At 35.9% G+C, this 14779-nt stretch overlaps 1 protein-coding gene across 3 annotated transcripts in view; it reads left to right on the top strand.

The window, feature by feature from the left end:
• SLC25A21 (solute carrier family 25 member 21) overlaps positions 1–14779 on the top strand; it is a 236191-nt gene that overhangs the window by 118983 nt on the left and 102429 nt on the right. The gene's annotated exons all lie outside the window — the stretch shown is intronic.

Here is a 14779-nt window from a genome sequence, read left to right as displayed (position 1 = left end):
GGGATTTGGGAATTAAAACCAATCACAACTCCAAGATTTAAGTTATGTGTTTTCCCTAATTAAAATGTAATATTTGATCTGTTATAGTGAACATTTTTTTCAGTTTATGACACTGAGATTGATAAAAGTCAGAGTCTATGTATCCCACAATTACATTAATTACATTTCACTATATTACTCCTAGTTTGTTTTAAAGAGTTCCTTAAGTGATACCTTACTGTTAGAACCAAATCACAAATGAAATAAGAGCAAATATATTAAAGACCTGATTTTATTTAAGCAAGTGAAAGACTATTCCCATTAGTAACAGGATTGCATCTCAAAGCAATCTGCATAGCTAAGTCTTTGGTCTCCCAGTTTTTACATTAACTAATCATACTTTAATGAGAAGTTAGAGATGCTTTGCTTTGTGTACAATGGGAGGACAGTGGCTGTTGCATACTCTGACTTCAGTAAGATGTTTAACACAGTCTCCTGGAGACTTATTGTCACAATGTTGATGAGTTATGAGCTGAACCAGCAGTCACTGAGTGAAAAATTGACAGGACTGCTGGTCTGTAGTTGTTGTGATTTGTGGTACAATGTCCAGCTGGCAGCCAGTATCCACTAATGTTGCATGGGAAGCAATCCTGTGGATAGCACCAGAGTGGAGCATACCAGCATTTTATAATGTTAGACTAAATGGAGGTCAGTCCTAAACTAAATTATGTCATGATTTCATGTAAAACTAAAATAACCACTGTAGTGATGCACAAAAGCACAGGTTCAAGACAAGAGCGTAACAAAATTTATATCACTAATAGATGTCATCAGTATCTGCAGCAAGAGTGCTCTGTGTTACAGGCTGAATTTTCAGTGTTGCAGTTTCACATTTGTGCTTAAGGACAGCCAGTGAGCAAGTGTCTGTATAAAGCAGTTTCTAAAACTGCTGCCCTGACACTGTCTTCATCAGTAGAAGGATTCCAGTTTCTACCAGCTGAGTGGACACTGGGAGTCTTGCTTCAGCCCGTGTTGGTGTTTGCCCCAGTTCCCTACACACAATTTTACACGTGGTTTTTGACCAAAACTGGACCACTGGTTTCTTCTGTGAGATTTCATATGCAAACACTACCTGGCATTGCTGAATTCCATTTTCTTTCTTCAAGTCCCAGAATTTTCCCATGCCTTCCTACTATTACAAGCTCTTGCCGTCATAAATTAGCTTTTCTTTCCCCCATTCCCTGTAAAGGGTGGACAGTCTTTGTACTTCTAAGCCTACACACTGCCAACACCATAAGTAGCTGAGTGCCAGAAATTGCAAAGAACTGTGAAAGCAGGGAACTCTGAAACAAATATCAGATATAGCTTAAGGGATACAGAGTTTTTTATCAGCATCAAAAGTAGAGTGGCCCACTACACCATGGCAGAGGCATTTTATTCGGGTGACAAAAACCCTGTAAAGATACTGTAGCTACATTGAGACTTAAAGTTATCCTTTTTTACTTGACAGGTAGCTGACAACTGTCAGTGATTAGAGCGTGTATTAAAGAAATCAACAAGGGGTTGTAGCATCCTTGCTTGTTTTGAGGGTTCATTTTGTTCTGAAAAAAAATCTTTAACACAATTAGTGGAGAAAATGCATCTTCTGTGAGAAAAGAGTCTTAAGAATTCAGTTACATACATAGTTACTGACCAATAAAATCAGGTATTTTCCCAAAGGAAGAAGTTGAAAATTTCTGTCATTACAGTCAGTGGTGGTAAGTCCTCATACTTTTAGTGGAAAATTAGTCCTTCTTAACTGGTGATAATTATTTTTTTAAACATTTGTCTCTTGGCAAGTTCAGTGTTAGTAGCCTCTGTGCCTCTGTTGAAGGATTATTGCTCTGTCTATCTGTTAAATAGAGCTACACCTTTTTCCCTTCTACTTCTTCTTTGCTTTTTTGTTTTGGTTTGGTTTTTTTAATGCTGTCAAGCTGCTGATGTAATTAAGGTTTGGAAAGAAGAGAGGGTGTGGGTGCCTGAAAATGTTAAAGACAGGTTAATTCTAAACATGGCTTTGCATGTTGATATTTCCCAGTTAACAATCAGCTTCATAGTGGATTTCTCTTGAATCTTTGCCATGATATACTGCCAGCAGATGGGAGTGGTGAAAAATACTGGGAAGACCAGTGACTGCTAAAATAACACATAATAGTGGTGCTGTCATCACCTATTGCCACAACATAGAATTCAACAAAAAATGCAAGCAGTAGAAGACCTTAGAATATTTGACATCACTGTGTAAATGGGTCACACTCAAGAAAATAATTGATATTTTTTTTATTCTATCCTCAGATACTTGATAATTGATCATTGTGTTTTAGTTGACACCAAGAATCTGGTTCCTTCTAGTATACATACAGAACTTCTCTGAAATATTAAGAAAATGCTTCCATTTCAGTAAGCAAGGGATTCAGTCCTGAATATCTTAATATATAAAGCAGTTGTGGTAGGCCTCGTCTTGTAATTGGGATGAATTTTGTATTTTTATCCTATATTAAATGTTCTTAATATTGGTGAAGAAGAAAAAGAAAGATGCATCTAGTTTTTTGATCTCTTTGCAGAACTACATGTATTGCAATACTGCTTTGTTTGAATACATAAAGTTTGAGTATATTCTTCTAAGATATCTTTTGGAATTTAATCCTGTCTCCATTATAGGAAAAAAAAAAAAAGGTTACAACTTCAGTGGAAATTTTGGACAGCAGAAAAATCAAAGATCAGTGTTGGGTTAGTTTTTTTCTGTACTGCAGAAATATTCTAGTTACCTGTGTAAAGTATGAGGAAATTGCTGAGCAATGCTTGCAAATAAGTACAAATTTCTTAATGAAAACCCAAACCTTAAACTGGAGATATATCAACGTGCTTTTGAAAGTAGCGTGTTCTTTTGTCAATGTGTAATGTTACAACTACTGAAAGAGACAAAAGCCTCCACAAAAATGTATATTGAAATCTGAGGAATATTCAAAAACTGGGTGAAAATGTAAAGTTTTGGAGCTTTAATGTTTGCTTTCCTAAAAAAATTAAATATTATTTTAGGTGTGTAAAAGATGAAAAATCTCTGTTGTGAAAATGGTTTTAGTAGTCTAAGTTATAGCTATTGAAATGGGAGAAAACATTATCTTAAATTTGCTTTTAAGTAGTATTCATTGTTAAACATTATAAAGAGTCTGTTTTAAGGAAATTTTTCAGTAGCTATCTGGAAGGGACATAGAACATTTTTACAGTATTAGTTTACCTATCCTTTTGGTTTATAAATCTGTCCAGTGGGTAGGGAACTGAAGGTATTTGAGGTTTTCATAAAAATTTTATAAAACCTTATCAGTCACGGATCATTTACATCACAGCAAATGGAAAAAATCATGGATTGTTCAGTATATATTTCAGCAACTAGTGGAGAGTTTGGAAAAAGCTCTTCAGCTATCTTGATGGGAACCAAAACTTATTTTCTCAAGTCATTCAAATACAGATTATCAAAGAGTGCTAGAAAGCCACTTTACAAAACTGAAATGAACAGTTTGATATGTTAAGGTGCAGCAATTGTTCAAACCTATATGTCATTATAAACTAATTCTGGAATCTTTGCTATTTTTTGTGGTCAGTTGTCTCGTTTTCCAGGCAGTGGCCATTCAATACTTAGCCTGATGAAAAGTTAGCTATTATTTTTGCCAAATTTAATCTGTTTTCATATAAAATCACTGATTTGAAACATATGTTTATGGTCATAAGTAGTGTTTTGCACCATCTATTTTGTCTAAAATATTATTCATAGATCTTGAACAAAAGGAAGTTTGCAAACAGGAATTACTCCTCCTTGATATTTCTGAAACATTTCTGCTCATAAAAGCAGGAAATTGAAGCCATTGAAAATTAGTGGAGAAAATGAGAAAGACCTCATCCTAGGATAGCTGCTCACATTGTGCCTGCATGGTTCCCCCCAGAGTAAGACCACTGACAATATATTTTTAGTACTTCTGTTTATTTGTAGTACTGTTCACTTCAGCAGCCATTCCAAAGCCAACAGCCCTAATGCTCTCAAGTTGTTCTATGTCTTGCATGTATATTTTAACCAAAATTTTTATGGCTTTTTTAGCTCTTTTGATATTTTTACCCAGAAGAATTAGTTTTGTTGGTTCAGAAGAAAAATATTTTTTTCTTCTACATTATGTAAGTACTTTGTAATGGTAATATTTTAGGACCATTCCTATTCCTGCAGTTAGGTTTGTCTTTGGGCAGTCTGTTTCTTTGACAGGTTTTAGAATTCCAGGAATGTCTCAGTCAAGGGTGATATGTTTTCAGTGTAATGTGGACTAGTACATGGAAAATTACCACTATCCATATTACACATTCAGCATTACTATGCATATCTCTATTTGCTTTCTTCACCTGAACTGAAACTGGTACTCTCATTTCATTATTCATTCATCTGTGTACTTCAATATTGGTGGTAAAAAACATGAAAAAAATCCACATCTTGCTAATAACTGTTCAGTTATTATTAACTTTAGGAATTATGGAAAAAGTAAGCAAGTTTAATTGGTTTTTAAGTTCTCTGATTTTATTTATTCATTATTTATTTATTTTATTAATATGCGTGTTTCTCCTTTAGTTATATATGGAAATAGATTTGACTCCTGGCTTAAATCAAATCTTTTAAATGAGAGAGGAGAGATGCATGCCTTTGTAATAAATGAATAAGTTGTCAGCTGTACACTGAGAGAAGCACTATGGACAGGACTTGTACACCCTGTACTAGAAAAGAACTTTATGAGAGTAAGGTTGGGGTGTAACAGGAATCCCTCAAGCTTCATAGTCTTGGGGAGAAAGTTACTTCTGTATAGTGCTCCTAGTAGAGTCTTTTCTTGAAGAGTAAGGCTTCCAGATACACCTGCTAGCTGATCTACATTCTTTGAGGCAGGTTATTTGGTTGTTTACATACCTCACCACAAATTCCTTGGAAGGCGTGCTAACTTGTTTAGAGATGTGATTAGCTAGAAGTTTCCTTGGGAAGCCTGAAAGGTTGGAATTTTGAAAAAAAAATAAAAAATACAATTATAAATTGCTTTCACATACATAGAAAATATAAAAAGGGATAGTTTAGACAACAGAATCAATTTTTGAAACACTCCTACTTTGTATATATCTTTTATATATTTTTCTTCTGTTAGCTAATCCTTTGTGAAAGGACCTAATCCAAAACCCAGGCAATTTGAAGATGTCCATCTGAGCAGGTTAATATAATGACCTGTGTGATCAAGTACCAATAACCTGAGTCATTTAACATACACTCCAGCTGCTGTGTTAAACAGCTTTTTTTATTCCATGAGGGCCTTAGCTTGATGATACAAGCTTTCAGTGCACCCTGACTACAAGGCTGTAATGTACACAAACTGCCTATTGATCCTGCAGCAGCTTTCAAAATCCCACTCAATATTGGTGTATATGCTGTGCAAAGTAGAGGTAAAAAAAGAAAAGGGGAGGGCAAGCATGTGACTTCTTTTACAGTGAAGCTCCTGCAGGAGAACTTTGTGTCCCATCCAAAGAGGCACGTGTTTGGCTTTCCTTTCTCTATAGGACTCCTTGCTGTGTGAAATTTATTCACTGCAATGGTGAGCAGTACACAGAGAACCATAAATCGCTAATCTAAGCTGAGGATCAAGTCCATTGACATTCCAAATTCTGAACAATTTGTAGCTTTTGCAGATAAATCCAAAATACTAATGCCTCAGGTAGTATTTCAATAGTGAGACCAATTTTTTTTTCAAAGATTTGTATCTCATATTTTAATTTGTATTTTGTTGAAACTCTTGTAACGATCCTTAAGGACAGGTCAGAAGGCCTATAGACTGATGAATGTGTGACAAAGAGGCTATAAAGGATCTGGTCAGATGTAGCTAATTAAAGGTAAATGAAGGACAGCTGCTTTTTATGTTGCCAGCACATCTTTGATCTGCTCTACCCCTCAGACCTCTCTGGGCAAGGTAGTTAAATACAAACTAGGAGGCCTATTTTAAAGACATTAAAACCCTCCAGGGCAATCGAGTGACAGTCCAAGCAGCCATAAGCTGTTTGCTTTATTCATTAGAGAACTTTAAATGTGTCAAGAAATAAAATAATGTCCGTGCTCTTAGATCAGCATTAGCAATGAAGATTACAACAGCTCTGGGACGTATGAATGGGCAAACTTCTTATGAAAACAAGTTTACCGAGGAGCATTTTACTTCTAGCAGCAACAAAAATATCAGTTACACATTTTTGTTGCAGGAATATTGATTCAATATGCATTGAAATATCTGAAGCTTTAGTGACACAAACATCATGTAACCCAGCACTGACCTCAGTAGTCCCTTCAGTCATGGGTTGAAAAACTTCCATTTCAGACACACATGAAGGAAAGAATATGTCATATCTGAGTGACATAACAGCCTGTAATACTTGCTGAAAAATTTATGGAGAACTTGCACAATATATAGCCTTTCACTTGTGTCTAGAGACTCAGATACTGAAGTTTGTAAACTGCAAGTGTTTATTTTATAACACAAAGTTTTAGTGCTAATACAGCATCAAAAGGACTAACTAAAGAAGAAAATCAGTTAGCTGTATAAACAACTTTTTATTGCTAGTCATTTTGGAAAAAACTACTTTGCACAGAAGTATTTTTGACAACTCAGTGTTTTTTTAAAAAGTTGTTTGATATCTTAATGTTTTTATTGCTATTTTTAAATGGGAATTTTAATGATAGTTTAAATTAATCAAATTCCTGTGACAGTCTAAGTGGTAAATTCTGGTGATCCATGCTATGTTGCCTCATTAAAACTTTAGAACTTGCAGAAAATATTTGCTTTTTTTAATGTTGTGTTCTGTGTTTTGCTCCATGATATTTTGTGTCAGTACCTAAATGTCACCTTGTTTGACTGCATGATCAAACTCTCCATGCTATTCAGCCTCACTGGAGCAGCTTTGGTATTTAAAATCAGGTAAATGTGTGAAGAGTCTAGAATTCTAAAACTGTATTTTTGACTATGCCATAAATGCAGTTTTTGTGGGTCTTACCGTACAAAGAATATTTCTACGTAGCATTTTGCCCCATAAAGGCTCTGTGTGAGTAGTGCAGTAGGAAGTGCATCCCTGTGAAAGCAGTATATGCTCTTGGAGTCTGGAAAAACCTTTCTTCCAAATACATGTAGCTCCAGTAGAAGATTCTTTGTTACAAGCCACTGATTTTTGCTGGCTGATTTGACAATTCCTTCTAGTCTTACTATAAATATATTTAACTATGAATAATTTAAAATTAACTCTATCCCCCAAATTGTCATAGATTTCTCTAATGGCAGATATATCAGTCAAGCCATAGGCATGAGGTTAATCAAATTGGTAGACTGTGAAACAAGGACTTATTTTTTTCATTTTAAAGTACACAGCAAATCAAATTAAACTGGAAAGATGGCCTTTGTTATTACTCAGTACTTAGAGAATATAAATGGGAATTGAGCAGTTTAAGTGAAGCATGTTAAGGGATTCACAGAGCTGTGTTCTAGGCAACAGTAGGTATAAAGATGTGGTTATTGCTGGCAGCATGAGCATGATTTCCTGATTTGGCTGATTGTGCCTTGAATGTTGTAGAAAGCAAACTATGAATAAATTTGTGCTAAATTTAGAGCAGTTTGCATGCCTGCTTTGAACATTAAACCTAGATATCTTTTTTACCACAGAGACAAGAAATACAATGATAAAATATTGCAGAATTCTGCTAAATGTAAGTTAGGTAGACATTGTTGATTGAGAACCCATGGTTTTGGTGAGCATATTTACAGCTATCCCACTCACACTGAATCAACGTGTATCAGCTTGGCTGTGTGTTGGACTGAAAAAATGTCTATACTATGGTAGAACTACTGTAAAAGGGAATTGCAATTCCTTGATAGGACCATTTGTCACCAATCTAAAGATCCAATAAAAAAAAGTCAGAACAAAGGATCTAAAATATAAGAAAAATGTCAGGGGGATTTATTTTTTTCATTTTTTCCAACAAAGTTCCAGAGGCAAGACAAACACTTTCTCAATGTGTTCTTTATTGACAGATGTTGAATTTCAAATAGTTTTATCATTACTGTAATAACTTCTCAGCACTTGCATATGCATATATTATCTCAAGGTGGAATTTGCCCTTACAAAGGTATAAAGCTTTGTCCACATGTGCCCAGGTATAGATTACAATTTAGGTTTGAGTATCTTTTATTCAGAGTATGACTGTTTAAGAAGATGCATACCATTTTCTGTCTTTATTCACTTAATTGCTGTAACTCAATTTTCAAGCTCAGCAAAAATAATAGACTACAATTGCATTTGTTTTATATTTGCAGAACTGAACAGTTTCCCATCTGGTAATAATGTTCTCTTTAGCTGGGCAGGCAGCAGTGAAATACAGCAGATACTAGCTAAGAATTGTGAGCACCAAAGATGAGCAGTGTGAACTTTCTGATGTGAACATTGGGCATCAGCATGTTTCTAGCTAGGTCTGTGTATTTGTGCTTGGAGGCTGGAGGGGGTTATGGCTGAGCAACAGCTGGTCTAGACAAAATGCTGCCTGAAACACTCATTTCCAGCTGCTGTCTTCCACACATCTAGGATTCTCCTGCCCTTGAGGAATCTTTACTTGAAACTCGAAGATTAAAATGTTTCATTGCTATCCTGTATAACCAAGGAGCCGTTATTATTTCAGCACAAGCTGAATTGCTTTCGTGGGGAGAGCTTCAAGAACACTGACCACTTTCAGCACAATTAGTATGGACCAAACTACAGAAATTTCCTTCTGCTGCTGAAGTCCAGGGTGGTTTGGTTTTCTTCTTTTTTTCAAAGCCAGGTAATCACTGTTCCCAGTCCTACCTTTGTGGATAACAATTCCAGATAGCAGTGCTACACTGACAGGTTGCATCTGTTAAGGAACACTGTTACCTAACAAGAAGTTGAGCACGATCCAGCTCCTCCTTATAGACATGAAAAGGACTTCTTCTAAAATGTGTCAGTAAACCCACAGCTCCTCCTGGGATGCCCCTGTGATCAGCCAACACATTTTTAAACACAAACATTCTTGTCTACACTAAGGGAAAATCACATCCAACAACTTGTTTAATTAACATGTTTTCTAGTGTGTTTTCTCTGTGTAGACTAGGTCTCTGAGGAAGAATGACTCATGAATACAGCAATGCCATTATGGAGTACTTTTTGGAGTAACTTTCCATTTCTCCACAGTTTCTAAGGAAAGCATTGATTTGGCTCCTTACCTAAAATGTCAATTAATGTTTGTGAGGAGCTCCTGGGTACCATTAGTTAATCCCATACGACATCACTAAATAGAATCCCGGGCAAGAGTTAAAATAAGTGTCACTTTCTTAAGTGAAGGCTAACAGGTAGATCTTTCTCAGCACAGTCTGTGCATGCTCTGGTAGAGTTTTCCTTGGAGCCCAGGTGACATGTACTACAACTGAGAAGGGCACAGTACGTGACGGCTTCTCTAGGTAAGGAGTGAGCCTTGGCTGCCCAGTGAAACTAACATTTTGTGGGCTTTTTGGAGGAAGGTGTACCCTTATAAAACAGGTAAAAGCTTGATGTGTCTATGAATATGAAGACAGATAGCCAGCTGATAGAAATTAATTAACCTGTGCAGAATTGACTGCAGGGAAGCTTTTTTTCCAGGCATTGATTTTTTATGTGAATAGTGCTGTTGCAATCAGGAAAAGAGTCCGTGCTTCATCTTGTCAAATTGAGTGTTTTAGCTAACAGAAAAGCATATTTAAGAGGAATTTGTCATTGTTTTTATTAGGATACAAGGATCAACACGAGATTCTTTCTGTCAGACTTATATTCTCAGAAGGAAATGAATAGTACGCATAAAATATTTATGATCATTTCGTACATTGTAACTATATCTATGTAAAAGCCAAAATAAATATCAACTGTTCCAGCTATACAATATGCAGTGCCTGATGTGTTTATTGCCACATTTTCTATGACCAGTCTCTTGTCTGTTGTGTTTCTCCAGTGACTGTGTTGTTCCAGGGAAATGAGTAACACAAGGGGAGGAGGGTGCATAATGGCTTCTGCACTGTAGGGGGTTGTCTGAACTAACACCTGGATCATGCTGTACACCTCTTGAGTCTGGGTTGAATCTGTGTTCATGTACTATGCAGAAAACATGTAGAGGGTGAGCTGCTTAGGTTTCTTTGAAACAAATCAGTGTCTGTCACAGACACTTCACACTTTTCAGTTCAGAGCTTTGAGGATCAATGAAATGCTGAAAATAAAAAGATCAGTCTTCTCCTAAGGAGTTCCAAAGCCCAAATGGTTCTGTTTTTATCTGTGTTATTTTGCAAGAACTGTTCACTAGATTTCATTCTTTTTCTCCCTATGCAGTGAATAGATGAAGTATGGAAACCCTTGCAGATATAAGGAGAGCTATAATCCTGTGCTGCTGAAATCTCAAGCTTTCACATTTTGCCAGCACAATTTACAGCACATTTTAAACGGTGTCACAGTATTCTCGAGCCATGTATGATTATTGATACGAGATGTGTGTGAATGATGGAATAGAGCAACAAAGAACAAAGGAACTAAAAACAGCCACCAGTCACCAAAATGTTTGCATTAAAGAGATGTGTGTGAAGATTGCTAGTTTGAAATTCTAAGTGTGAATCTTGTAGAGGGAAAGGCAATGTAATTCGTAATGGGAAACAATTTAAAGACAGAAGATGTTATTTGGGAAAGGGAAAAAGCTTTACTGAGGAGGGTCAGTTTGAGGGTCACCATTTTCTGTCATTTTATTCTCTCCATGGGCTCAGTTACTGAGCAGAATGTTTTACATAATAGAATTCTGGATTCCCTTCTTGGTTGTTGATATTCCACTTGTGTATGCTCAGAGCATGTCAATGATGACAGCTGGTTATTTCTTCAACACACAGATTTTGATTATGTCTTGTTTTATGGTTAGTATTTGGTTTTCATAGGGAATGTTTTCCCACCCAGAAGACAACAAATGTTGGACTGACCCAGTAATTGTTCTTTCCTATATTTCCTTTGGGCTCTTGTTCGGCTAGCTGGATCTGAGTTGTTTTAAACATAATTAGGCCATCATAAATCACTCTGGGTTGGTTTGCATGTGACATCACCAAGGAGACCCAATGGGACGATTAGAGTATTTTTTCGGACAATGTATCTGTGACTATTTTAACTACTTTATCATGGAAATAAAGTTTGTAAACAGTAGTCTTTGCAGAGTGACAAGTTAAGATATATTGCACCCTGATAGAGCTGTTTACTAAATTAGATTTTCATAGTGCTAATTAAATTTGTCACAAAGCTGATGAACATTAGCTAAAGAAAGGGCAATATATTTTATTTTATTGAGCACATCTCAGAGTGCTTGTAATTTAGTAGGGCCACCACACTTTCTGGGCAGGCTATCAAGCAGGATGTTGTAATGATTTGCATGACTACTATAGTAGATGGAAAAATGTAGCTTGTGTTTGTAGTTGTTCCATTAGTGTCTTGCACAGTGTGCAGTCCTTTGGTTTTCTTCAGAGAGCTGTGTCATAATCCCTGCATCTTTTGAAGAATTTGGTCTGGTGAAATCAAGTTACTATACATCGTTTAAAACCTGGTGTGTACTTATATGATGAGACAAAGGAAAGACTGAGAAAGGCAGATAACCAATAGAATCCTGAAGTTATCAAAACACAGCTCTTGCCAAGGACCTTGGAATTCATCTGATTCAGTTGCTGGAAAAATGCCTGAATTAAAAATTATCCTACGAGGACCAAGAAAACAGAGCCAAATTCTGGCACTCTACAGTTTTCTCCCAAAATGGTCATTAATGCTGCAAAAACAGAATAGGGTGAACAACCCTTGGCCCCATGCTTGGCCCCCTACTGTAGGCTCTATCTGCCAAAATAAGAATGAATAGAGGATCAAAAATGGGGAGAGGGGGAGAAGGTTGGAAAGAGAGAGCTTAGAAAAGGAGGGTGGTTGGAAAGAGAAAAACTCATAGGCTATGCCCCCTGCCAGCACTGAAATACTTGGTTGCAGCTCCACTCACAAAGCACCTGTTGGCAGCTGCTGGAGCAGTTTATAGACTTTGGGACAGTTCCCTTATGTGAAATGTGATATCATCTTATTTTAGTAAAATAGAAGCAATTCATGGACAATAATTACACTAATAAATATACCTGCACAGAAATAATGATGATAGTTTTTCCTTTCATTGAAAAAACTCTTTTTCTAATTTCTAATTTTCTAATTTCTAATTTTTCTAATTTCTTTTTAATTAATCTCATTACCACTAATATTAATATCCTTTGACTGATATCACCTATGTTGTCTTCCTTTTATCCAAAATTGAAAAAAAAAGTATGTTGCATGGAGTGAAAAGAAAACACAGGAAAACAATGATCATAAATATTAACCTGATACTGTTTTTCAAGCTCAGCGGCAGGAAAGTAGGGATAGGAGCTATCTGGCAAATTTTATGTTTTTCAATCTTTATGCATTAAAGTATGATGATAGAAAATAATGAAAATTGTTTCTGTTAAATTAGAACTCAGAAAAAGTATTTTTTGTTAGGAACTCCATTTAAACATTTTAACGTCACAAATTTTAATGTCAATTCCTATTAAAAATATTTAATGAAGAATTTTAGCATTATAATCTAAAATCTCCTTCAGTTACTATCTCCAAAAGTTACTTCTGTTCATGTGCAAAAACTTTTAGTGTTCTTTTTCATTTTATAAATAGCTTATTATTCCTTGGGATAAATATTTAACAGTTATCAATAATATATGTATTCAATATGTAAAGTGTATCAAGCAGAAGATAAATCATTATTTTTAAATGTAGGTATTTAATATAGGCTGAGCTAAAATCTATATTGCATTTATTGGCTTCATCTCCTTTGGCTATAATGAGACTCCTCCTTCTGCTAATTCTCTGGTTCAGTTTAAAAAGCTTACTTAGTAAGTATTTGTGTTACTCAGAAGGTTTGAATAAAGTTGAAATAAAAATTAGGTAATGTTTTGAAATTTAATGTTGTCTGATATAAACTTTAAGCCACATCCCCAATTTTCCTGTTCTACCTGAAACACTAAACTTATTGGTTCTAAAATAATCAAAATGTGAAACTTCAAGCCTCCCTTAGATTATATTCAATAAAGGAAAGAAGCTCAGGTTTCTGATACTGATTACACACTGCAGTGTGTGGCACTCAGGCGGAGCCTGGTTCCTGCATGAAGCTCACCAAGAGCTTTTCTCCATCGTCTGTTAAAGAATAGGCCCATAATGGAAGTTCCATTAGTTCAATAGTTTTTTTGTGTGCAATATTTCAAAATGTGATTTTCTCCTTGTATTAATTTCAATACTTTCCTTAGAAAAAGAAAGTAGTTGAGTAGCCTAGCATGTAACAAACTGTATTAGAGACTGCTAACTTTAGTAACACCTAAGCTCAGATGTGATGGGTGCCATTAAAGGAAGAGGACAGGATGTGGAACTTAAGACAGTGACATCTGAAATAGGAGAGCATCTAGTGGAGCACAAGCATGTGCTTAATCTCAGTGGGACTGTATGTTATACATAAAGAAAGGAATTTTCAGGTATTTTAAGTTGAAGAAGAATGCTTTCCTGAATCAAGAGTTTTAAAAACTGAGCTCCAGATCACCAAAAGACACATTCTTTATTACAAAATCTTTGTAATTATTTTTGCAATAATCGTAAACAAAGGCATTCAAACATTGTAATAAGTATAGTCTTCACAACCTGTTTCTTCAAGATGTAGCACTGAATTTATTACAGTGGGTAAAAAGCATGAGTGGACATTTAAGGGTCCTAATAACCAGGGAATATAAATTTCAAAGACATTGTGATTGTTATCTAGGACATTTATGTATATATTTTCTTGGCATTTCAAAGTTCTGTAAGATTTGTGTAGTAGATTTTAATATGTCTGCATATTTACTGATCTCTAAAATATACTTTCATAGCGATCCTGATAAATATATCTTTTTACTCTTTGTTTGCTCTTTGGCATGAGGCTGATATGCCAAATGGAAAGTAGAGTAGGCAAACCTAGAAATTTAACTAGAAAGTTCTCCCTGGGTTATGTATGGACTTTACATCAGGTGTCAGGTGGGTGGGAAAAATAATAGAGCCAACTTTAAGGTGGTGTTGACAGGTGCATTTGGGATCTTCCAGATCTTTTACCTTGGCATTGGCCCTTGAGGTTCACGCTCACTTCGGGGATGTGGGAAGTCACATTCATCACGGGAACTAGGTGCTAATGATGAGCAGTGGAGCAGGAAGGGAAAAAGCCAGGACTACACATCAGCATCAGCACAGGGCAGGATAGCACAAAGAACCAGTGAGGCTGCAGCTCAGATATTCGGGAATCAGCTGTCATCTTTACATCAAGTTCATCTGAGCCACCAGTGCAGTCCTGCAGTGTCCTTAGGAATTATCCTTATATGACAAAGAAGCAAGTGCCAACCTGAAGTCCCTTCCTTTGCTACTCTCAGCAAGACTTAATGTATTTATTTATGATGCCAATCAAATGTTCCCACTGTTCTTAAGACAGAAAACTGAGCAAAAACTATGATTAAATTGATTGCATAGCTAAAGTCCTTATCCCACTTTAATTAACAATTAGCTCTGTTTACTGTTGAAAATCCCAGTTTCTGCACACTACAGAAGAGCATTTTTAGTATATGGGGTGTAGGAGTAC

This window comes from Cyanistes caeruleus, chromosome 6, assembly GCF_971803275.1.
Source record: "Cyanistes caeruleus chromosome 6, bCyaCae1.hap1.1, whole genome shotgun sequence".
In the NCBI taxonomy this organism is placed as follows: Eukaryota; Metazoa; Chordata; class Aves; order Passeriformes; family Paridae; genus Cyanistes; species Cyanistes caeruleus.
This window is presented reverse-complemented; position numbering and strand designations above follow the sequence as displayed.